General features: G+C 38.0%; 1 protein-coding gene across 5 annotated transcripts in view; it reads right to left on the reverse strand.

Moving 5' to 3' along the window:
* The window catches only part of thrb (thyroid hormone receptor beta), a 97,391-nt gene that overhangs the window by 37,718 nt on the left and 32,487 nt on the right, over positions 1-27,186 (reverse strand). For 4 of the 5 annotated variants that reach the window (XM_067508959.1, XM_067508986.1, XM_067508976.1 and 1 more), the window contains one exon: positions 3,131-3,197. The gene's annotated coding sequence lies outside the window, so the exon portion shown is untranslated. Of the gene's footprint in view, positions 1-3,130; positions 3,198-8,433; positions 8,529-27,186 lie in introns of all 5 variants that reach the window. The other variant, XM_067508948.1, reaches the window with a different exon arrangement.

Raw genomic sequence — 27,186 nt, forward strand, 5'->3', positions numbered from 1 at the left:
ATAAAAGCAACATTTGCATCGAGCCGTTTTTCAACAAAGCAGCAGCAATGACTCTGACAGTTCATGGAGCAATTAAGGAACAGTCTTTAGTGTCCTAATTGCAGTAATTAGCATAAAAACGTCTTAAAGTCTTTCTTGGATTTCTAACTGAGCCAAATAGGAACAAGCATATTTGTATATTTATGAAGTATAGCCAAACTCTGTTGTGAAAGTGTGATTCTCCTTACATTTCAGAAAGACAGGTGATACTAGTAGAAATAAAATTTCATATAAGAATCACTAGAATCCAGCTAGAATCTGACTGGGCAGTATGCAACTCAGCCACTAACTGCTGCATTCACCTGCAATAAAAATGAGGACAGGAGTTGTTTTGAAAACTGCCCAAAAGGGCATCCAGACCTTATCTAAGTCTAAATGTCAGCTTTCGGAACAGTCTTCAGTGGTAATCTCACTGTCTCTTGCATCATGAATCAGCACTGAAAAGAACCAGTAAACAATAGTCATAGCATGGCATTCAGAATAGAGTATATGTTAATCTGCCAACCATCATGCTTGGAGCTCTTGAATACTTAATTTATGAAGCTGCATCACACTGTGCAACATGATACAGGCTCATCATCATGGCAACTGGTATCACAAAAAGGACAGCAGATGGTGTTTTCATTAAAGAATTCAGGCTGATAGAAGAATCAACTCAGTGACTTTGTTCAGGAGTCTCCAGTGCACCTATCACATTGCAGCAAGTTCTTTCCACACACACACAAACACACACACACACACACAAACAGATGTCCAAAAGGCCTGCTGATATACAGGGACTATCTGGTGTGTTTAGGAAATGCAGCAGTGTTTTGGCTAGAGCATGCACAGTCATAAGCATGATTCCTCACTGGAGACTGAGATCTAAATAGCTTCACAGAGAGTGATTACGCCCAATAATCTATGCACTGCTATATCGACCAGCAGTGAGGACTGATAAATGGCCAACAGCTGGAGCTAACTGTTACATGCAGACCTATGAACGGATGAGTTAGCATCATTCCATTTCAGCTCCAACACATTTTCACATTTTATGTGTGCAGGTGAAAGCTTTTTGTTTTCATTTGAACACCTCTGCTGAGCTGCACATAAAGTCAGTAAATTTTTCTTTTATATTAAGCTGTCACATATTGTGTATTTCTCTTCTCGCAGTTTACTGACACAGTTGAATTTATAGGGTTACACAAGACATTGCAGTGGGTAAATGTAACAGCTGCAACAATTTCATGGTCAAAATAACTTCAGTAATATTTTTTTATTTTGTTTTAATATGCTGGCATTAAATCAATCACAGGGATATTTTTGTGGTGCTGGTAAAGGTGACAGCCAGTGCGGCAAGATTGTCATTAATTAAAAGTATGGGAAATAGGAGCTTTTTATAGCCAACATGTGCTCAACTGCACCCATGTGACAGCTTTTGATTGGAGTTTGAAGAACAAAACATCTATTGTTTTAGAGTCTAATAACATTTTTCAACTTAGCTGCGGTTATTTAGAAAGAACAAATCCTTTGATGGTAGGAGTTATGAGCAAATATTGGTTTAGAAAAATATTAAAATGTGCTATTATAGGTCAAGATTTGTTAAACGTAACAATACGAACATATAAGAAAAACTTAAGTCAGTTGTCATGATTCTCATCCTGTTTTGTTGTTTGGTCTACTCTGCCCTCTGATCCTGGGCTTACACACATATACACACATACTCAGTCTTTCACCCTGACACATCTGGATCGCATGGACCACTGATCGCTACACTGCTTAAAGGGCAGCTTCACCAATTTTGTTTTAAACATCCCTCTGACTTCCCTGTATTAAAATATTCTGCTTCAAGCTGAAAAACTCCTCCAGGTTATGTCATGTGGAGGAGCTAAGGAAAAGCAGGTTGACCAGGATTACAGCCTCTATAGTGTGAGCAACCAGATGGCTTAATCTGAACTGAAGATTGCTCCAAGTGATGTCATCTTTAGGCATTTTTCATCAGGAAGTAGAAAGATATTTTAATATCAGACGGATGAGGGAAGTCAGAGGGATTTTTATTGACATTCATTTACATGTACTACCCAAACCAGATCCAAAAGATGCAAGTTAAATATCAGTTAAGTGATCCTTTAAGCCCCTTATTTGCAATAGCTCACTCCCAATCTCTGGGATGTCCTGTCAGTTTTGCCACATATTGCAAGCTCTATGTTTGTATGATAATCAAACCACGTTTTGTCAGTTCTCAGTACCTAAGCTATGATCAGTCCAAATATCCTGATAACCTTGTCTTTGTTTGTCTCAAGCTTATGCTGCACCTTTTGTTTGATGTTCTGCTCTAATATTGACCACAAATTATGTCTTAAGTGTGTGTGAGTGTCTATTGTTGCAGTATGTGCAGATCTGTCTTTGATTAGTCGTCAGGTGAGTGCCACCTCCAGACTGTTAGAGACTGAAAAATTGTGGCATCTGGCTTAATAAGGAAAGATGCAACAATAACTTTTTACATGTTTATTTGCTTTATTTGGTTTTACGCAAAACCATCATCTTTCTCTAACGATAACCAAAGTGCCTTTGTCACATAAACTTAACCTGGAGTCATACTCAGCCTTTGGGATGACCATGCTTCCCTTTATGTGCCTGTCACGCACTCCAACAACACCTTTTTATCTCACACTTTCGTAATAAATGTAGTGATTCATTCATTAAAAAATCCTGTTGCACAGAACAGGGGTGTGTCAAATTTTTTTCTGGCTTCCAAAGAAATCAGTGCAGTGTGTGACACTGTATCACAACAACACTGTGCTGAAAGTCATTTTAACATTAAAAAGAAACAGAATAAACACCAGCCTGGCATATAGTGATTTAGCCTGGAATGTAACCAAAATTCGGCTTTATCACATTTGCATCACATCTGCTGCAGAAAATGTGCGTGTGCTGTGCATGTGTGTGTGTCATGGACACAGCAGGGAGGTCTAGCAAAGAGAGAGAAAGAGAGAAAGAGAAAGGGAGAGAGTGAGAGCGAGAGAGAGAGAGAGAGAGAGACACTTTGTATTGACATTTTGCAGGGTGCAGGACTCTGGTTGTGTGGAATTAAGCAACATAAAGGGCTTACCAGAGGAAGTGGTGAAGTCTGACTCCAGGCAGCGCTGAGGAGCTGCTGAGCTCCCCGAGAGAAACACCTACAAAAACACACATATATAGCTCAGTCAGACTAATGAGCAACTGAGATAAAATCACAGTCCAGCTACAAAAGTTAGTAGGTCATCAGGATGGCTAGAAATGATTGCAAACATACTGCCATGGCATTAAAAATGTACCATTTTTTTCAAGTTTCAAAGCTTCACAATGAGGATGGCAACACATTTAAACAACTATATTTCTATGCCTCATCATGCCAATCACCTTTGAAATTTTAAGAGGTCAAGAAAAAAAATTTAATAAAGTGGCGTCTTCACCCTCTATGCTGCAACTGTATGTCAGGATGTAGTCAAAGCATTACCTCAGGCTAGGATGACCTATGTGTAACATTACACTCAACAAAGCAACTTCCACAGCGGTGGAAGTTAAAATGCACTTTACCACATGTGAAATCAAGAAGAGATTAAGACCATAAATACATCTCTGAAGTAAGAGTTGCAGAAATCCCAGTATAAATTGTTCCCCTGTGGACTGGTGGTCCTGAAATAAGTGAATATATATTTAGTGAGTTTTAGTCTCTCAAAGAAAAGATGGCATTTTAACAGGAAAATCTCCATAAATAAGCAGCACTGGCAAAACAAGATTTGCTGGAACACAGAAACCGAGGCTCCAGTTTGACTCAAAGTCTGGCTTTGCCAAAACAACACTGGAAGTCATGTTGGGTTCATGGTGAGATCCCATGGGCAAAAGAAGTGAAAAAAAACAAAACAGGAGGCGGTTTGATTATGATGAGAGTGAGTAAGGAAAGCAATTGTTTATGTCATTAATTTAGTGGCAGGACAGCACTGGTCATCTCTCTCCAACAGACAGTAATCACTTGTAATCAGACTTAATGGGCTCTTTAATGGCAATGCTTTTCCTCCCTCCATGCTTGGGTGCAATCTTTAACACACTTCTCCACACAAGAAGTTTGCACATACACGTGTGCATGCACGCTTGCAACTCATCTGGGCAATTCTGCACTTCCAACTGAAAAGGAATAATTGTTTTAATAACACCCTTTTTCCATAACAGTACCACATAATTAAGTGCTATTTGTATGTAATGCTCATTTTCATATTTCCTTGGATTTTATTCTCTTTCTATCACATCTACATGCATTCAATTATTACAGAAGCTGGTTACTCTGAGTCTCAGCTGTATAAACCTAATTTCTTTATTATTTTGTTTTAAATTTGATCGTGTTACATTATACAGCTAAACACACAGCTTTGGGCAAATTACTCCTGGGCCCAGTGACAGGGATCTACATGTATATTTTATAGTAAAAACACTGTTAGTAATAACCCTTACTGCACAGTGTGTCTGGGCTGTCTGTCAGACACTGACATATTGACAGGATGGGGGATATCAGCAGATATCATTTAACAAGGCGATCTAGAGAAAATAGTAACTAATGACCATTATCAAATCAACTTACAACCAAAACTGTGCTATTAACCTTCATGATGGTCATTATGGTCATCACCTCAAAATCCCAATCTCAAAGGGTGCAGTGCCTTGTTAAAATTGAGACTTGCTGTCGGGAGTTTTTGTTACCCAGACTTATCCTTTAATGCTACCTGCAAACCTAGCTGTCTTTTCTGCAACACAAACAATCCTGATGTTAAAGTATGTGCCTAACTCTGCCCATTGTTTGCATTTTTTTGGCAAAAAATTTGTAAAACTAGCCAGCATTGTAGCTTCTTTGTATTAGACTGCGTTCACCATTTTGGTACCTGGTGCCAAAAAGAGTGCAATGTCAACAGTGACCTGCCGCCTTATGTGGTGGGACTATTTCAAGGGTTTTGGTGGTCATATGAGGTTTGAGACAAACAACCTATAAGGATGTTAAAGTGGAATGAGTCGTTGGGCACATTACCAAACGTCAGCAATGCATTTGCATCACTCAGTTTTTACATGGGGGTTAGCAACAATATAATATCATTTTAAATACAATCTATTATTGTTCATTCAGCCAAGTAATAGTTTCTAACAATTACAATGTAATAAATCAGACAATACAAAGGCAAACATATATTTTAAAGTAAAGTGATATCTTGAACACATTGTTTGGAAAATGTGGTTTTGTATTGTTTCCCTTTTTTTCTAGTGTCTCACCATTTCTAGCAGGCAAGACATTAGCATGCCGCATATCATGTATAATTTTTCTTGTTGGTATATAAATTAATTTGCTAGGCATATATTACTATGGTATATGCAACAATAGAGCTGCATGAATTATATTTAATACGGTCTTTCTTTTTGATTATTTTAGTAGTCAATTTCTTATTCTATAAAAAACGGCAGCTGTTTCCAACATGTACTTCTTGCCTGTTATGCTTTTAAAAATATACAGCATGTGTGATGTATACAGAGTATTTTGGTGAAAATAGAGACAGGGAGAGGGATAAAAGGAAATAAACTGTATGTTTGTCTTAGAGTAAGACAGAGAGTTGTTAAAAAAAACACCTACTGATACACTCAGTTTCCATGGTGATGAGTTATATTTGACAATGTGACGCACATTTTCAGCATCCACTTGTGTTGTTAGTCATCTTCATCTCTTCCAGTGCAGTATGCCAAAAGTATGAATAGTTTGCACTAACGAAAAGAAAGATATGTATAGTAGTATTGTATTGAGGCTTGCATGGGTCTTGGAGAAAGTCTAGAAAAAGGGGTTGAGATGAGTGTTGACAAGCTGGGCTGTAATGGTGGTAAATGGTTAAATAAAGTCTGGAGGGCGGATCTCCTCCTCAGTATTTTCTTCCAGGGGTGTGTCAAATGGTCTGTGGGAAGCTAAATGAATTCAAGGCTTTTTTTCTGTGATCCCAACTTCCCAGTCCCCACTTGTTTCCAGTGTAATTAGTGTTGTGTACTTCTGCTGCAATTATTTCAATGTCATCCCCAAAAACTAAAATTTAGCTCTGGAGTAGGCTTATGTTGAAATCTCAAGGTTATGCAAAATATCTGATCCAGACAGTGCAATTCCTAAAATGGTAAAAAAAAAAAGCTAGGTACAGTAATTAATTAAATTAAAGTAATGGTAGGAGAATCCAAACATACCATTATAACCATTGTTAATTACTTTATTTAGCAAATAAATTTAAGACTCTTGACTATAGTTTTAAACTGTTAGGAAATTCAAAATTATCTGCAACTTTGTGGTTAGTCTATGAAGTTTTAAATAGCAAATGGTCTGCATTTTCTACCTATTGGTACTCAAAGCACTTAATGCTGTTTCTCATTCACTCATTCGCACTCGCAATCACTCACACACAGATGTGGGAGCTGCTATGCAGCTGGCCAACACTCATCGAGAGCAACTAGGTTGGGGTTAAGTGTCTTGCTCGAGGACACTTCGACATGTGACCGGACAAGCCAAATCCTGATCTTTAAAATACGTTTGTAGAAATTTGCAACCACCTGCCAACTGTCAGACAGATCATGTAGTGAGTGAACACTCATCACCAACGTTACGCTCCCCAAAAAGTGGTCGACCAACAAAGATCATACAAAGAGCAGGGCGTGAAATAGTCCATGAGGGTTTTAAATTTCAGTTTAAAACCTAGTAAATTGTTTTCCAAATGGCCACCCTAGTTTGAGGTTGTGCCGTAGTCTGGCCACCCCAATAAATAAATATTCTACCTCCGCTGCTGTTTTGCGGTGGCTATTATCAATGATCATCAGGTGATCAGTGAACAACAATAGTATAAATGGCAGAGCTGCAATAAGGAAGCCGTTACTCTCCAACAAGAACACTACGGTCAGATTGATTAAGACCATTTGGATAAACCAGAAGGCTGTTGGAAGAATGTTCAATGTAAAGATGAGCCCAAAGTAGAATTTTTTGTCTTAAATAAAAGGCTTCATCTTTGGTGATGTGCAAACTCTGTATTAAAGCCTAAGAACCTTTTTCCATTCGTGGAACATGGTGATGGCAGTATCATAATTTGGACCTGCTTTGCTGCCTCAGGAAAGCAAATTCTACAGGATAATAGTATTATCCAGAAATGGATATGGATGCAACAAGACCCTAAATACTCAAGTCATATTTCGCAAAAATGGTTAAAGCAGAAGAAATATAATGTCCTGTCCTGTCGTTAATTCTACAGAAAAGCTTTGGAAGCACCTGTAGAATGGGCACAATAAAGAAGGAATAATGCACTAGCTAGGAAAGCAAATGGTTATACTGAAGGCATACTAAAGCTTATACTAAAAGCTTAGGAACATTTTAACACATGACAAAACAGTGTTTTTATGTTGGCGTATTTCTGTATTAGCTACAGTAGCTTCAGGGATGATTACCCTTGACCGTCACCTTTTCTGTAGTGCGAGTCACCTCTTTCCAGTTGTTTACAACAGGATTTTTGCATATTTCTGTTTTTGTGCTGCAGGCACCTGATGTGCTCTTGTCAGCTTTTTGAAAAAACAGCCTAAATAGCTCCCCAGGTAACGAAAACGACAAGCGCAGCTTATAGTTTTTTTGTCTACTCAAGTAAAAATATACATACGGAAAACTCTGTTGTGCATTATAAACAAGAAAAGGAAACTCAACTATGAAGATAAAAAAATTATTATGAAAATAGGATTGTGATGCTGATGATAACTTAGGGGCAAATGATTGATGGAGCTGACTTTGCAGTAACGATGCACATGCATGCGTGCAAGCGCTTGCACAGACACACACACACACACACAAATAACAAAACACTTTCTCACTTTTTGCCACAATGTGAAGCCCTTTCTGATCCAGTGCCTGTGGATTTTTGTAAAGTGTAACGCAGCACTATAGCTACCACTGTCTGTAACTTTTACTTGTTTGCTTGCTTTTGTAAATGAAAGTGATATTTTAGAGTGAAAGCTCTAAAAAAGAAGTGTGATGAGGCCAGCATTGATGTGATAAGTATAGTATCTGTGTAGGCTTGTATAGTGAACATTAACATGTAGAGTAATCATTTTCTTAAAGGGGTTATTTTACCTCACACTGATGATAATAATAATATAAACAATAACATGAAAATTTAAAAAAAGCAATTATTTTTATAATCCCGTGAGTTCAGGGTCGTCACAGTTACATTATACCACTAACAATATTATTAAAGGTAATTTTAAAATTTTATTTCATTGCTTTGTGCCTAATAACATCACTACCTTACACCACACACACACACACACACACACACACACACACACACACAAAAACACGCACAGTGACGGGTTACTGTTTTTGCTTACAAGTGAGTGTGGGTCACATCAGGACATTGTGCTGGTTCACAGATTCTGTTTGCAGCCGTACCAAGATTTTTCCTCTTTTTTCAGCCTCATGGACACTATCAGAGCCAGGGTGAAAAAAGCAAAAGGGGAGCAGGAAAAAAAGTCTTTTCAAATTGATGACAGCAGTGGGCGCGGAGAAAAACCATTGAAAGGAGTATATAAAGCAGAATCATAGCGTCTGGCTGTCCTCCCCCTCCACTCTCTCGAAATCAAAAGTGTGCGCCCATCCTGAGCTCCAGATCACTGCAGTGCATGCTGGGTAAGAGAAGACAACTCAGGACACATGCAGGGACTCTAAGGATACTGCAGTAAGCTGTTCACCGTGGAAAAAAAAAGAGGGGGAAGATGCAGAGGGTTGTAGGGAGGGATGAAGGGAGGGGGGGAGTGCAGGGTATAGAAGGAAGGGAAAGGAGACAATAATACAGGCAGTATGAGGAAAGGATGGAGGAATTCAACTAACATTTCATTCCAACAAAAAGCTTTTCTCTGTTCCTGTCAGGACAGCACTATTTAGTAAGCTCTATGAGTGGTTTCAAAGAATTTGAGACTTGTTATTATATATCACAATTTTTTTTATAGTTTTTAATAAATCCTTTTAAAAATCATCTCATTTACCGTGAACAGTAGCATTGTATTTCAGTTGGCTGTTTCCTGTATTTGACCAGGGGTAATAAAATAAGCACACATATGCTTATAATAAAAGTAGCTAAAGTAGAGTAGATTCTGTTTTCCAGGTTATGGCATTTGGTGTTAGGATTTCAAAACGGTTCACTGATGGTTATTATAATCAAATTGAAGATGTTTATGAAAATGTAACGCTTTGCTAAAATAAAATTGTAAAAGACCTTAGAGTGAGCTGATTTTATCACTTTATCTATATTCATTTTGTAAAATAGGTTCCTTAAGTATATGTACCCCATCGATATGAGTGATGCTAACCAAATATCAGAAACGCCTCTCTGTGTAATGCTGTCAGTTTAACAGCAGCACAGCTATGTATAACCTCCAAAATGAGGTGAGAAAAACTAAAATTAACATGTTCACCTTCATGAAGGACCGTTGGATTACTAGAATTACTAGTTCATTCTGTGTATATTGGAAGAAACAGAGCTGCCTGGATGAAGGTTTGAATCAAAAAAAATGACCATCTGCAATGATGCAAAATGCTGAACACATTACTGACAATGTATTTCTTTAGTTTTAAGTTGTAGTCTATCCCCACTTATGGGAACTGAAGCATGATTTATATATTTGTCATCATAGGGAAACTCATATCATCTGGATAAAGTGAAGGAATGTGTTTTGTTTCAAATCATGGGCTGACTCTCCTCTATAGATCCATGATGATTTATTTATGCAGTCAGTGAGGTGTTGCAGCATTTACAGTTAGTAATTCAGCAGACACTGTTATCTAAAGTGACTTACAACCGAGGAACACACGCAGGGGGAACATGGGTTTAAGTGTCTCACCAAAGTACAGAGTGATGTGGTTAAGTAAGGCTGGGGACCGAACCACTGACCCTGCTATATAGGGATGAAACCATTATGAATCAGTGTTAGCTGACAGGAATTGCAACATAATTTATAAAAGCTGGCTGGTGCTAAAAGTTTTTAACGCTACAATATTCAACTTAAGATTCAAAATCAATCAACTCTGCTCCCCTGTCCATCAAGACCGCAGCCTGCAGAGTGTGAGCAAGCCGACAACATCAAGAGAACTGATCATCTGGTCCAGAAAACATTATATAGAAGAAATTTAAAGCTAGAAGCAAACATATATATTAATAAAGTAAAGGCAGAGATAAACGCTATTTACCCGCAGTACATGTATTATTCAAACTAGAAGCATAGGAAATAAATTGCAAATTGATTGGGTTTACAAAGAATACTACAAACATACTGATCACCTAATTATTCCAAGGAATAAGTATTCGATTCATTTTGGTACCTTTGAATATTTCCAATTTTGCCTCTTCCACAGCCTCTGTGTGGCCATCGAGCCTGTCTCCTACAGCCTTACTTTGGCAGTCTCATTAACACTGAGCTTGCATGTTTTTGCAACTCTCCCTCCCCCAGCTTCCCCATTTAATTGTCCAGCACCGCTGCGTCACCCTCAGCACTGACACAGTAGGGTCTACAGGAAAGTACAATATGAAACCCTAATCTCTGAATGGCCTCTATGTGTGTACATCCATATTTGAAGTGTATAGGCAGGGAATAAGTGCTACAGGGGACATGTGTTTACATAGCCTGTGTTAGCAATGATCAACTCCTGCTGCTTACTGCCAAATGTGACAGGGAGGCTGCCAGTGTCCAGACTGAGGCCAGGCCAGAGGGGGTCCCCCTTAACTGGCCCACAGGATGACACATACCTGCACCACAGCCACAGTGTGAAATTGGTTTCTAGACACATCATATCAATGTCCAAATAACTCTGACACAGTTCCAAGTATAGCCAGGTCAGTGTTTTGGGATTAAGAAATTAATGCAACAAGTCCTATCTAAGTGGGGGCCAAAATCCACACTCCTCCTTCATAACTTCATCCTCAGATGCTGAATTGTTACACCCCTAGTGCAAAGACTAATTAAAACATTTTCCATAACACAATAAAATTCTTAACCTTAATACAATTTCATATAATATGATAATAATAACATATGATAAGTAGACATCATGGAAATTTGCAGCCTTTTTAGAATATTTTTTTTACTTTCCAGTAAAACCTGACAACCCTGTACAGGGAAACACAAAGTGGTGGATTTTACAACAAAAAGACTTTAACCTTGTAATATATCTACTTGGATTAATTTAGTCTGCTTAAGACTCATATTCACTTTAGGTACACATTATTGCACACAACAAGGACTTCAGATCCATCTGTCGAGTGCATAATCATGTGGTAATGCTTGCAGCTACAGCAAATATTTGTTTGACTAAACCACCCACACATGCCGTCCTAACTGTCTCAGGTGTAATGACTCTTCTATGCTTGTATCAAAATGAGTGGCATTAGAAACCATTTTCTGTAGTTCTCCAGGAAAGCCTGCTAGATTAATTTAACTATGCTAATGATAACACTTTTAGATTAGATTTTCTTGTTTACAACAAACCCTAGTGATGTGTAGAGCTACTGCTTTTGATAAGCATATAGCCAACATGCTAATATTCACTTGTTACAAAATTTGATCTGAGTAGTTTGGGTTATTTCCACAAATCGTGCAACCAGTACTGTGTGGTAGGACAGCACATACATACACACTGACATCTTAAGCTCTCAGTATGCTTCATATAAAAAGGCCTGTATTGATCAAACACTTCTAAAGCCAGAGTCTTTATAGCCACTCCCAATAGTCTGATGGCACAAAGCTGGCTGTCACAGAAATAGGTGAGATGCAATAAATCATGAAATGGATATATTAGCACACACTTTTAGTCTCTCTTCAAAGGCATGCATGGTGCTGCTCTCAGCTACTCACATGGGCATTGACAAAAGTAGTGAGGACTGAAAAGAAGTTTAAATCCTGCATACTTTAAACCTCTTCACACCTACCATTCACTGTAGGAAGTGTGTGGGATTATATGTTGTGGAAAGGTACAAAAATTATCACACTTCGACAGGCTACTTAGTGGTCATCTTGATTTTTGAAAAGTCTGAGACCTACTCTGGGCTCCTTCACACCTCTAGCTTAGTTAATTCAGTTCAAAGGAATAAATTAAATGATAGATCTATTTGGATCCATTTGGAATGGATACATCTGTTGCAGTTTAGCTTCTGGTCTGGTTCATGTCCAAACTGATATTACAAATAATTCAAGCCAAGAACCCAACATGTTAGATTAGAGATAATTTGTTGCTTAACACTTCTGGTTGGTTTCAAGATTGCGTCACTTTCAAATGTTCTACCTCTGTCTTTTTTGAGTCTGCCAATTTGCTGTTTCACTGTGTGTCACATGTGCTCATTACTTTCTATTCACAGCACTAATTGTACTAGAGTTTGATGGAACCCTCTATTTCAGGCAGTCTTGGTCCAGTGGTTAAGATCACACAACAGTTAAACTGACAGCTGTCACCGCAGCCTAAACAGACCACACCAAACATGCAAATTGCCACAGCTTAATTGTACAGCACCAAGCTAATTTTCTATGAAAGCACATACTCTGGACCTGGTCCAACTCAAGTCTCAGATCTTGTCGCTCTTTCTAGAAAACAGGTGGAACCACTAAAACCTCTAGCTCTCATTTATCATGTTTCAAACGAAAGATTAGAAACACTTCAGCATTACAATGACCAGACAAGAGGTAGACAAATAAATCCATCTAACATGACACCACTACAGAACACAAAAATGCAACGCACTCTGCCACAAAATTGCCCAAAATCATTTTAACTATAACAAAAAATCTAACAAAAAGTACCAAAATCAAGTATAACATCTTGTTATAACTGAACTTGATTTAATTCTGATTTAATTCTGAAGTACACTCCAGTTCCAGTGATTGTGCAACAGGATGACTGTGTGGTTTAATAGCATTTGAAGATGCATTTAAGGGAACATTATTTACTATTCAAAGCAAGATTTATATTTGTTCCCTGAACCAACACTGGTTTCAGGAACCTTCAGCCCCAAACTGCTGACCTTTCCTTGCATAAACCTCACCTGCCTTCTCAGAGACTGTAAATTAATTTCAAATGCAACAGCTAATTTAATCCATCCATCTAATCCATAATTATTCTTAAGTTTAAGGCTAAAAGGGGTAAGAAAACTGCAATTGAGAACTCTGGACTGTGTATGCCTTACCATGTATCTCAAAGTGAGCCAATTCCCAGAACTCGCCACACAATAAATGCTTGTCTTCCTTTTAAAGCCTTACGTATAGCTTTACAAAATATGCTCTGCTTATGAACCTGACAGTTTAACTCTAGCAATATTCTAGATCCCACCATAAAGATAATATATACCATAGAAAGTGAGCTAGATGGATATAAAATTTAACAGCTATAAACCTATAAAGGCTGGGGCTGGGACGCTTTTCCTCCCACTGGATTTGCAGCACTGCCCACTTCGCTATAATAAACACTAGGTTTTCTCAGGGAGACAGGCAGGGCTGGGAAGGGAAGGATGGAGGCGAAATGAGCGCCAGGCTGCCAGTACCATGGTGAGGCACTGGATGAACAGGATGTTTCTTGGCAGAAGTGAAGGAAGCTGTTTGCAGGCAGCAACAGGCAATAAAATGAAAAAAAAAAACAGAGACAGAGAAGAAAAAAAGCATCAGAAGTGCAACAAACAAGTCCACTTAAAATAAGAAACTTCTGGAGAGAAAACAAGAGCTTCCAAAAACCTCTATGTGCTTTTCTAATACTCTGTCTGTATTGACTGTTACAAGGTTTGCAAAGTGTCAATGCCTGCAGAACAAGCAAATAGGTCAATTCTAGGCACTTTAGGATGTTCTCCAAAAGTCTTTCTCTACCAAATTTTATGACACACACACACATACACACACACACACACACACACACACACACACACACACACACACACACACACACACACACACACACACACACACACACAAATAAACACATTCAGTTAAATCCCAACATTAAACTTTATGTAGAACACAGGAGATAGTCACAATGCTCCACACATACCCTGACAGAGTGCCAAGCATCCAAGCATTCACATGATGTCCTGTACATACACAGAAGCCTCTAAACACAGTGATGTCACAGCAGGCTGAACCAGAGGCTGAATTTCTTGCATTCTGGATCCATAAAGATTTGGCAGGTGGTCAGCTTTTTCTGTGTACACTGGGCTAATCTCCACCCAACAGCTGGAGCCACAAGGCTGTGGAAGGTTTAGCCTGAACAGCACACAGCTTTTCCCAACAGCTGGATAGCAACCAGGCACTATGATGCGCTATTTAGGAAATAAATACGCATATGTACACATATTGTACAAATATATATTTCATTAAAACTGTAAGGTTGTCAGATGCCAATTAAACCAAAATGATAAAGAGAACAAGAGGGATTGGATTTCTTCCTTCCTGAAAGACTGTGAACAGTGATGGTCAGTAAAACACACAAACACAGTGCAGCTGAAGCAAAAAAACCTGGACAGATGATTCCACAAGCAATAAACTGTTGGGTCTTTGTTGGGTTTGTCTGTAATGATCATTGAACATTTAGAGTAGAAATCTTAACTGGTCCAAAAGTTTGGACCTCCCCCAAAATAGACCAGTGGAAAACAGACCTGAACCTGATGTACAAAATACCATCGTCCTCAGTGCTCATGTAAAGTTATATTAACTAAAGCAACTTATTTACAATTCAATATATATAAATGTATATGTATATAAATAATTGAAAGTCCTTTTCCCACCTCGTGCTAAAGAAAACAATTCTAGCACAAGCAGACATTTTGACAAGTTTATTTTACATATGCTAGTCTTCAGGTCCCCTCATCAAAACATAACGAGTACATAGTGAAGGTCACAGCTCTCAGTCTCTCTCACATTAAACACATCAGTTACTATATCCATTGGGACTCACTGAGGTAAGACCTAACACTCGGAGCAGTAACAAATCAAACCAAACCAACCCTACCCAAGTCCTGGGTTGATTAAAGGTTCTTCAGAGTAGTGGACAAGTGAAGACCTTTAGTTTAGAGTTATCAGTATTTTGTTAGGCGAAACACAATTTGTTTAAAATTTGCAGCTTTCCTTGATTTCCTAAAAAGCTGTTTCTGAAAGTGAACTTATCAATGTGCGTAACAAAATCATTACATATAGAAAAGTTATGGTAAAATGACATTTTAAATGCGGATCACCTAATTTTCCGTGTCACATTCACTCTGCCATGTTCATCAAGTCCATCAAATAAAGTACGAGCTAATGGTTGATCTAATAATTCAGATGACGAGCTAATGATTCAGTTTGATCTGAATTGTCTTTTATGAGTTTAAGGGTTGGACTGTTATATACAGTATGACATCTAAAGGCTAAAGTTAAACTGCAATAGCTCATGTGTGTAAGGAAATATAAAGGGTAATGCATTATTTGGCACATTGATTTTAAACAGCCTTAGAAATCATTAGTTCAGGGATTTTAATGTGCTAGCTGTTCAAGCTCCTGCACGGTTTGCAGACTGTTGCCAGGTAAATGGTCTGTACTTGTAAACCTTCTCCACCTTCTGTATACCCAAAACACTTTGCATTACTTTAAAATTACCATTCTCTCTCTCCCACACAAGTTAACACACACACACACACACACACACACAAGTTAACACACACACACACACACACACACACACACACACACACACACACACACAAACATAACACACTGAAGAAAGCAGAGCTGTTGCGCAAGATGCTGAGCCACAGTCCCCATGGTTTTAGGGTGTAAGAAATGCAGGCCCTCTGGTTAATGTGTCTTCTTCTTTTTCCCTGTGTCCATCTGTCTTGAACTTCTCTGATTGGTTAAAAAGGAGAGTGTGGCTCAAAAACTTGTAGAAGTCAGTATCTGCACTGCTGACAATGCTGTTCAATGAGTCTGAGTCACAGAAGACTATTACAGCAACTCTCCACATTAGCATTACATATTGTATCTTTACATATAGATAATGTAGCATTGGCTGGCTAGTTTGTTAGTGGTTAACATGCAAGCTACAGCTGTTCATTAACTGCCTCTGCACATATATTGTAGTCATTGAAATGTATACTATGAATTTATTCAGGGAATTTAATTGGGATGGAAAGTTCACAAGAGAGACCAGAGCTAACCAGGCAAAAGGAATATAGCTATACATAACAAAAGCAAAAACACAATCACAGACATAAGAGTTTAAAAGTGTACCAATGAATGATCACACATTTGTGGACTTCTAAGATGAAAAGCAGCCTTCCCATGTTCAGTGTTTATTCAAAGGAAATTGTGAGTTATACAGGCCTGAGATCTTTTCTGGTGAGCAGAGATTTTGAATTTGACAGGAGTGATACACTGAGTAAGCTCTTGCAGAAGACTCCTATTCGGTCACATTCTCAGGTTACTGTTAAATGCATTGATGACAGGGAGATGTAAAGTGGCATTTGGAGTTCTTCAGAATACAACACATTTTGTCTGGATTCAGTACAATTCTGAGATTCTGCACATGGCAGATTGTAATAATAAATGTAAAAAGCACATGTTCTCTAAATATAAAAGGACAGATAGACTGAAAACAAACACCACTCTGAAGTCAGGTAAGTCAAAGCTTGTCTTCTGATACACTGAATAAATTATCTAACTATAAAATATAGAGTTAAAGGCAAATGTTTCTATCTCCTTATATGCCATTACAGTGGAAGGGGATAAACACTTAAACCTATATCAAATATAATAAGAATGCACAACTCTAAAATGTTCAAGGAGTATAAAAAAGTTGGTAGGAACATTTTTACTAGCTCAACATGAATTAAATATTATGTTGATGGAAAAAACAACGTTGTTTTACTTTTTTTGCCTGTCTGCAAATAAAGGGCCAGCCACTTTTCTGTTGAAAAGTATTCTTTTCAATAAACCTGTGAAAAGTTTATAGTGTCAGATATTTTTAGCCATCACAACCATTTGTCACAACAGAAGGATACATGGGACATAAAACAATTATTGCTGCATTTATCACACTAAATGTAGGTCAACACACTCAGTGAAAAGCTAGTATTGGGTAATATTCTCCGCTTACTTGGTCTCATTTAGGCTCTGATTAATGAGCTGTTTCATTTTGTGTTGGATTTGATTTGTGGGGATTTTTTTTCTCCATATACTAAAAGTCATCTCCACATCCATGTTTCCAGCCACTTATACGAGAAGAGAGACATCTATTTGTACAATAAATCCTGGGATGTTTCAAATACATAATCATGAGTCCAAACTATTTTATAGTTATTAAGTAGTATGTGTGTATCCAAACCCTGACATATCACATTCCTTTGTGACACAGAGTTCCATTGTTGTTCAAAACTAATAAAACACTGAGCCATGCTGTTGCATTAGGTGACATGTTCCTTCATTACCATAAACACACACTGTAGTTTATTTTGACTTAAACCCACATAATTTACACTACACCATCCTTGTGCCACAATTTCTCTAAGGAATGGCAAATATAAATTCATCCACAGTTGAAAGTAGTCCCTAACAAATGTACCTTTATTTTCCTCTTTGAACAGCATTTTTTAAAAAGATATAGGTGCCACCAATTCAACTTCACGCTGGATCCTGGGTCGTCTTGCACATGGGCCACTTGAAATTCTATACGATAGTTGAACATGTTCTCATCCCACAGTGTCAGACAATAATGCTACCCAAAGCACCAAATTCTGCCATTTATTTTTACATCTTTTGGCATATTATACGCATTGATGCCTGGTGTTTCACGTGAGCACCTTGCATAGCAGCAACTGCCATGAGCTTGTTAGTGTGTGTGAATGGGTGATTGTAAAGCGCTATATAAGCGGCCATTTCTCATTTACCCTTTGGCGTCACTTTTTGACGCTCCAGGAGTGCCATCATTCCATTAAAACAACTTTCAATGTAAAGAATATGGGTTTGTTTATAGGAATTTTCTTTTCTTTAAACTCAAACAGCAGGAAGTTTATAACAGTAGACTTCAGTGTATCCTGGACTCTCTGTCATAGCCATTTGATTGGACACAATTTAGAAGAACACACCTTTACAAACTACAAAGCCACCAAACTTCACCATCAAGCCCAAGCATACCAAATATTTAATTAATAATAAATAATATTATTAATGAATAAATAATTAATAAATAATTTACCAAAAACAGGTAAAAGAAATTAGATGACAAATGCGCAATTATAGCAGTTTAGCCAACAACTTCAACCTTAATACCCAGTTAGGTTGTGGGTCCCTACCTAATCATACAATTACCAGGACCATTCATTGAAAGACCGTTACCATGAATCAGGGCAGGCATCTGTTAAAACAACAAACTTTAAAAAAGCAATGAACTGTTGTTCCGTAGTGGAATTGAACTTTCTTTCGTGGGTACGTCCTCTCCAATTGTTGAGACATTATTTTATTTTATATTTTACAGCAAGACGGCCTTGGTTTGATTATGCTTATACACAAAGATATGTGGGTTAGGTTTAAAAATATAATCTTTTCAATGAGACTTGTTATTGATCCAGGATGTGGAGCTTACAGAGATGCTTGCTTCTGAAATGTGCTCCTTGCCTCTGTCATAGATTAGCCTGGATCTTGGAGAGCTTGGAGTACAACTTAAGTTAGCTTGTTGAGCATTTGAGTAACAGACATGCCAGAGAACCCATCCAGCATCACTGGGCTCATGGCTAAGAGCAAATTATCTCTGAACACTTTAACTTCTTCATTAGCATTTCTATGAGCAAACATCACATAAAAATGCAAAAAAAAACAAAAAGTCAAGGCACAGAATGTTTTGTCAACACAGTATTAAACTAGTCTCCTTCAGCTGCAGAATTACTTGGATCTTTTGCAGATTGCCCAATTCATAACCCTGGAAATGGATAAAAGCCGCACACAGATCTCCTTTAGAGGAAAGTTGCAGAAGTGTGGATAACCCAAATAACAAGAATACAATAGATCAAAAGTAGGAAAGAAGAAAATAATTTTTATTCTCTTTGTTCTCAGCAGGCACTGGCCTTGGTAACTTGGCATATTTGTTTCTTGACATGGATATAAACAGCCTCAGACTAAGCTACATAACAGAGAAAAGGGATCTAATTTATTTGGTCCCAGTATAAACAGGTGCAGTATTAAAAGGTACCCTGTGGTGATTTCTTTGAACACAAACACAGTTTTTTACATTGAACATGTTTACACCAAGACCCCACTGTGTGTGTCCTTAACAGGGCTAAGACTGCCAACTTTCTTTGTTTTTCTTCTTGTTAACAAGTCAGTAGAGTTGCTCATAGATAAAGTTGCAAATGTTGATAAATGATAAATGTTGGGCAAATTTTTATTCCTAACGAAGACACATGTCATGCAGTGCAATGCTGTAGCTCAGTGATGTGTCACAATGTTTTTAGAAAACAATTGAGCATTATATATGAGTAAAATCAGGTACCACATTTATAGATTTTATCCAAAGGTTAGGTAATTTAACTGCTACGAGTTAAAAAAGAACCTGGCTGCAGACGAAGGTCAGAGAATGGCAACCTTTTAACCTTTGCCAGGAGGGTTTTTTTTTTCAACTTTCTTGACCCTAAGTGTCAATGTCCATCTTCTATCAAAACAACTTCCTCCTAATATCTACTACTTCATGTCGAGGTTGGTCTGCCAGTTCTGTCTGCACCAAGATGCCTCAGATACTCAAATCATTTTATTATGTTTTTAAAGAATCAAAGCTGCTGTAGCACATATGGCAGCATGCACTGTTGGAAAATGTTCGGACATTGTGCTTCATTCTCAAAAGACATAAGCTACATTACCAAATTACAATTCAAGAGCAATCTTGTTTCTGTATTTTTTATGTGTTCTACCTCTACTTGACTTAAGTATGCTGTCATCAAGTGCATATTCTTTAAACACCATTCAGTGTAAATAAAAGATGGTTTAAATGTATTATTGGCATTGTGAACCGTGCAGTTTGCCATGAGAGATGAACATCTGAGTGGTAACAACACCAACTAAGAGGGACAGAGTTTAGCAAATGCATGCATCCTGTATGTTGGGAAAATACTTTAAAGAACATTACACTGGGCCGACTGGGCCACAGGAAGGTAGAGCAGTCATCCACCAATCCTGCAGTTGTTGGTTTGATCCCCGACTCCTACGGTAACATGTCGAGGTGTCCATGAGCTAGACACTGAACCCCGACTTGTTGCTCCTGGCAATGTAGGCCGGCTGTATAGCAGCTTCCCGATAGGTGTGTCTGTGTGTGATTATGAGTGGGAATGAGTGAATAAAAAGCAGTGTAAAGTGCTTTGAGTGCCAATAGGTAGAGAAGCACTATATAAGTGCAGACCATTTACCATTTACCATTTAGTTATATAGTGCAAGTTGTGGTTAGAAATAGTGTCCCTTAAATTCTATGGAGAGTTAAATGAAAGCAGAACGGACTCATGCTGTGATTTGGCACCATTGCTGCATGATGTGGAAACATATTAGGAACACAGCGGTGGTACGCAATGGAGTTGTACACACACACACACAGACACACACACATCTCTCCCTTCATGACAACATGTGCAAGCAACTTTAAAAAGGTGAAGCAATACGCTAAAGTCACAGTTTGATCCACATCTGGAAACAACAGCTGTGTAGCCCCTGTGCATTTGAACTTAAAGTACATGAATAGACTACGATGCAGCTGCCCCATCTGTGTCTATGTTACCCAGTGATTTATTCTTTCTATTTTTGAGACTTTATCTATCATTCACAAGCCATAAAATGGACACATAAAAGGATTACAAAAAATATGATATCAGATAAAAACTCTCTGGATGAAATACTACAAATGGCTTGTGTCCCTCTTTGTGTCATACTTGGACACAGACAATCACATCCTATTGGCTAGGCAGGATAATGATGAAACATGCACCGTATGGCTGCATACATGTCAAAAAAGTTTCAGTTCCAGGTGCAGTAAAAGGGTAAAGAGAAGGTTAGTGGGTAAAATCTCATTTCACAGTAAGGGTGGCAACAAGCTTTGCCTTATTGTAAAACAAACAGGCAGAATACAGCTTACACTAATGTGCTTACAGTCCTGTGCAGTTTCCACAAATTCTACAAAGTGGATCCAGTTCTTGACATACAGTATTTACAGAAAAAAGACAAAAACCAAAGTTGCCATCACCATCACCTTTACTTTTCTCTAATGTTTTGCACAATTGGGCACAATGCACAATGGGATGTTGTCACATGCAATAACTGTAAAAGTGCTGGAAATCAGGATGTGGTTTTTGAAAGCACATAAAGTAGCAAAAATCCAAACTAGAAAAGCATGATATTTCAGTTAGTATGGTGTGTAATGTACTTGGTTTGTTAAGATAAGTGCAGATTTATGGATATGGAATAATCAATGTAAGTTGACATATGCACCTGCTCTGCTGTTTTTTTCCCCACTAAAAACTTATATCTAATATTCAATGATGGACTGCATTGATATGTAATTAGCGATAGGTTCAGTGCCTTAACCTGACCTTCCCGTAGCATTTCAGAGCAGGGAATATTGCATATTCTTTTTCAATTTTGAAACATAATTGTATGTATTTGGCAATATTTCTAATGATTTAAATTTGGATATGTGGTTAATTTTCTTGTGCTGCAAAAATCTCAAAACACATATTTATTAAAGTTTTACTGTGACTTGAAATATAATCGTTTGTGTAATATGTTTTTCACAATTTCTCACTTGTGACATTTTCATTCAATTCCATTTCTCAATTGTGACACAACTGGTGCTGGCAGAACAATATGGCTTTAGAGGCTATCCCAGATGGCTAAATGTTACATTTGATTTCATTCTGAATCAGAGATAAGTGTGATAAATGATTTGACTTGATTGCCCCGATACCTGTGTGTTTAATGCATTTTTATAAATCTCCACAAAGTTACAACTACCTAGTGTATATAGTCACCATACCGATTTGTCATTGGAAATACAGCAGGTTTTAAACTCCTAAACTATGATTTTACTCAGGATGTTTTTGCCACTATCTGTTTTTTTTAATGCTCACAGTTAATCCTACTTCCAGCCTTTAAATTTAATTACCTGCCCAGATTCTGGTGATGACTTCTTCTTCTTTTTTGTCCTTTCGGCTTATCCCATAAATTCAGGGTCGCCTCAGCGAACAATTTTTAGTAGCCCTTCCTGACGCAACCCTCCCCAATTTTTACTGGGCTAAATGGAATCAGATTATATAAATCCACAGGAGAAACAACCACGAGCAATGTAACACACAGTATGTATCTAAACACCTAAAGATCAATTCAACACTATTTAGCCCTTATCAACAATCTTCCCAACCCTTTATCTTGCAGTCACAGCCTGTGGCCATTTTGCAGCTCTTTGCACCTCCAAACCTTCCAGTTCATTTGGATATGGGATGGAAAACAACTGACTCAGACCACGATGGTTCTTTGGCTAAAAAAAGACCCAATGCTGAGCCAAAGTACAAATCACCTCACATTTGTGACAGGCTCTCTTAGCAACTAATAAAGAAAAAGGCTGAAGATGGTGCCAGAATACACTTGCATACAGTCACATACAGTACTGAAAGCATGCAACCAAAACAGAAAAAGACACATGTTGAAATCAATAAGCTCTAACATGTTAGAAAGCAGCCTACAACGTAATTTAACACAAACAACAACACTTCTTTTCCCCTGTTGCCTGCCTAAAGGCCTACACAACATGTGCATACACTACTTAGTTTGATTGTACTGTTGTTGCCCATGGGACTCCTGCATTTAGAAAATTTCACAATCTCTGGCCTATTTATCTGTTACACCACTCCCTCCATCAACACTTTTTGCCCAGCTTGTTTTTTTGAGGCAACCCTTGACATTAGTTGAAAGAGATTTATGTGTTCTCCTTTTACTTAAATGCAAATATGTAACTATTCCGGGCAATTTGGCCTCAAAACAGACTAAAGCAGGCAGAGCTGGACTGACACTGAGCAGACTGACTGAAATAAAGGGACAGGTCCCAAATGTGATTTTTTTCCCCCACACATGACTCCACATGACTCTTCTGTTTTTTGTGTGTTTTGGCAAAATGTAAAATTCATCTGGTGCACAAACTGTAGAGACTGTGAGGTTATAAACAAAGATCAAGACAAATGCAGACTATGTGTGACTTGTATTTGCTCTATAATGTATACATATTGCCATGGTAATACATAAATCAGTTTTACATTGTTAATCCATTGACACAAGAGTGGTTTGGCTGAGCCCACATTCACAAAGCAATGACACAACGCATTCGAATGAAAACCCAAATGCAACTTCAGTGGTGCTGCCAATCACAGGATCCCCTTAGTTCAACAAAATTGTGACCATACATGCTGGAGTATGACCAGTGTAGTTATTAAAAGTGCTTTGTGCACAGCTTATGCAACCTTTTATCCAAATTGTGTGCCAAGTGAGTTAAAAAACACACTTGAGGTGCCTAGAATTTAATAGAATTCAACTCAGAGACCACGAATGCTCTGCATAGTTGCAGCCTTTTCTCTGCTTTCCAGTTGCAGCTAGTCTTTCATTAGTTCTTCTTATAAACAGCGAAAGTGAAAGAATAACTCATGGTGGTTCTTCCACCAAATCCTTTTCACCAACAGATTATATCAATAAACAGCATCAGGCTTAAAGTGATGCCACTGTGGAGGGCAAGCTTTTTCTTTCTTTATTAGATTAATACTTTAATGTAAACTGCTGTGTTAGCTAAATGATTGACAGCTGCGGACTTTCAGTTCTATCCTAAGAACAAAACAATGAAGAGTCCAGGAGTGTTAGCTCAGGATATGAACCTCGGGGTAGTTGATTTAATAGTGACAATATCTGGTGATGCAATTTGAATGTTAATTGGTTGGTGTGACTGGTTTATGTTTAAAAATAGTTAATCTTTGTCTATCTATTGATAAAAACCCAAGCCAAAGCAAAATGAAGACTAAGAGTGGCCCAACCACAATGACAGAGGTGAAATTGTGGACTGAAAGCCCAAGAAAGTCGCAAAAACAACTCCAATGTATAATTTCCCTATAGAAAACCTTCATCTAGTTTAACAAGAACCAATCAAGAGCCAACTCGACTCTTACTTACTAATACCATTTCAAACTGAGCTCTACAACTGATTCTCCAGAACCTGGATTAGACCCAATACCAACATCGTAATTCAATATTTCTATAATATCGTGTCTATATGGCAATTATGGTATGGTTTTTGTCAACTGTGTATGGTCTGCAACACCTTTTATTTAAGTTCTGCACCCAGGTTGTCCTTGCAGTCCTTCGACAACCCCAACTTCTACATTTTCAAGTTTAGGGCATGCTTAAACAAAAAAGTATTATCTGGTCAGGTATGAATGTCAAAGGTGGACTGCATGCTAACCCTGTTTAAGCAAGTTTTATCTCAGTGAACAACTTCTTTCTAATCAAGTTAGGAAAATACTGGACACTCAAACTATGAAGCATTGTTCTACTTTTTAAATTTGGACACAAGGAAAATGAACTAAGTCTGAGAGCCAGGAGAAATCCAGTTTGTCATATGGACAATCACCACTTATGGATTTAATATGTTTTTGCATGGAGGATGAGTAAAAATCGCCATAGCTCAGCCTTTGTGTTCATGTTTATGGCTGGTTTGCTGGTATGATTAATAATCAACAAATAATAGGTTCTGTTTAAACTTAACATTATATTGAACACACTATATTGACACTTATTTTAGGTTTACATTAAGCCTAATTATTCCTAGACAAAATGTTGAAAAAGATATCAGCAAACACCATATTAAAACACAACATAACATACACATAACACAAAAAAGAAATTAATTATAAGCTCATTCATCGTCAATTAACTCCTTTGTAATGTTAACGCTAGAATCTTGCCTTTACCTCATTAGTGTTTGTTTTTCTTAATCATTTTACTGTTCATTAAATAGTCAGACTGATTTCTTTAGTCAATGTTTGTTTTGGGTTAGAGTTAGTTTCAAATTTGTCTAGTAAAATAATTATATCTAGAGAAGCTGCTACATAAAATTCTGAAGCCAACTGTCTTCTCTAGAGCCAGTGTTTGGTTTGTCTGTTCTAGGCTAACGGCAGCTTAACATAGCGGTCTCTGAACAAATGACCTTATCCAAAAACGCCTACTCTAAGACAAAGAAAACACAACCATTATTCAAGTGATTAAACGCTAATATTACAGTAGTTGTGATAACTCTATTTCATTACTGCCTATTACCTATAGCCCTATAAATTTTGCACAGTGGACCTTTAAGCACAATAATACAATGGGTAAACACTTCAATGCCAAAATTGTCCCATCTCCAGGTATCCTACCTTTATGTGAAAGACTACCATTGTAGCAAAAATACAGCTGGGTCACAATTTAGACAATAACCACCACTATCTCAGTGCCTGATCTGATACGTCCCATACAGTACCAAGCATTTTGTAATCACTTTGACACGAGAACATTAAGGGTTAACAGTGGAAACACATTCACACCAACACAAAGCGCTGCCTTTCCAAAATCATTCTTCAAGTTCTTTACAGAGGTTATCTATGCCGTTTCTTTGGGCTCTGGAATGAGTTACAACCAGGCAAACAAAAGTTATATTAAACGTTAAGACAATGCTTGTTTTTTTCCCCTGCCCAGATCGCTCTGAAAGTGACTGCACATGTCTGAACCAAACACAATCACTCAGGCCAGAACTAACCAACACTGCAAATCTTGCTGACAGAACCACACATACACTAACTGAGTAGTTCTACTTTTAGCGACAGTCCCCAGTTTGGGCATCTGGGCCACATCACAACAAGCAACAATATAACGTGTGACAAACAGAATGAAGAGGGTCTTTTATTTGGTCAGTGTGGACATGCTTCTGGTGCCATATATTATTTTGCCTACAGTGTTTCATGTAGCCTGAGTGTTCAGTTTCACTCTTTGAGCTCTCTGTGCTGCTGTGTGTGTATGTCTGTCTGTGGGTGTGTGTCAAAATACAGCCAAACTAGGGCAGTAAGTCCAGCTGAAGCCTTATGCACAGCTGTGGGTCTAGAAGAGGCTCTTTGTGTTGGGATACATTCATAAGGCATGAAGGAGCATAAAATTTAAGTCAGTACATAAAAAGGCCTTGATATAGTAAAAGTAATGGATGTATTTTGGATGTCTACAGCTACGTATAAAGCTTTTCACTTCTGTTCTCTCTGACAAATGTTCCTGTTGTCGTTAGGCTCTTGATTATCTCGTTCTACATCCATTAGTGCCGGTTCACATTTCGGCATCCAGTAATTCACCATTTTCCTCTGACTCTCAGCCAGGGGAATTGCTAACACTCACACAATCAACATCAACTCATTGCAGCCCATTAATTTCCAATACAGTCCAGCTAAGTGGGTGAAGGCAGTCAACCAATGTGTGGATGCCCAGTAGGTTTGTTGGCGGAAGAAAGTTGACCATGACCTGCTCTTTTTTCATACACAACACACGTTTGCATTCCATTGGTCTGGTCAATGTTACACCACTTCTGAGGCAAACTATGAACTTTCTCAACCACTTATGCAACCCTGCTTTCAGGTAAAATAGTTGATCTATATTGAAGGTCTACACTTGAAGTTAGAGTAAAATTCCTGCATCAAAGACACCCAACGAAAGAAGAGGCCCAATCAATCATGCAATTTGGAATATTGTCCATCACTTCATTGTATACACAAAAAGAAGCACTTTTCACATGTCTGCATTGGGACACAAACTCCACCTATAAAGGCAGCTCACTTCTGGCTCTAAATATAAATTCTGAATATGGTTGTAATTCCGTGGCATGCGTGACTGCACTAAATGAGACATTCAGCCATCCGGGTCATAGGAATCCCAAAGGTGCTGCTCATTGGCAAATGACTTGAACATTCAAGGCGTCAACAGCTTAAACCCTACTGAGTTTAAATCCTGTTGACTTGGTTAGAACCAATCAAGCGTTTTAGATGAGAAGGGAAACATCTTCAT

Source organism: Channa argus, chromosome 1 (assembly GCF_033026475.1).
Source record: "Channa argus isolate prfri chromosome 1, Channa argus male v1.0, whole genome shotgun sequence".
Classification (NCBI taxonomy): Eukaryota; Metazoa; Chordata; class Actinopteri; order Anabantiformes; family Channidae; genus Channa; species Channa argus.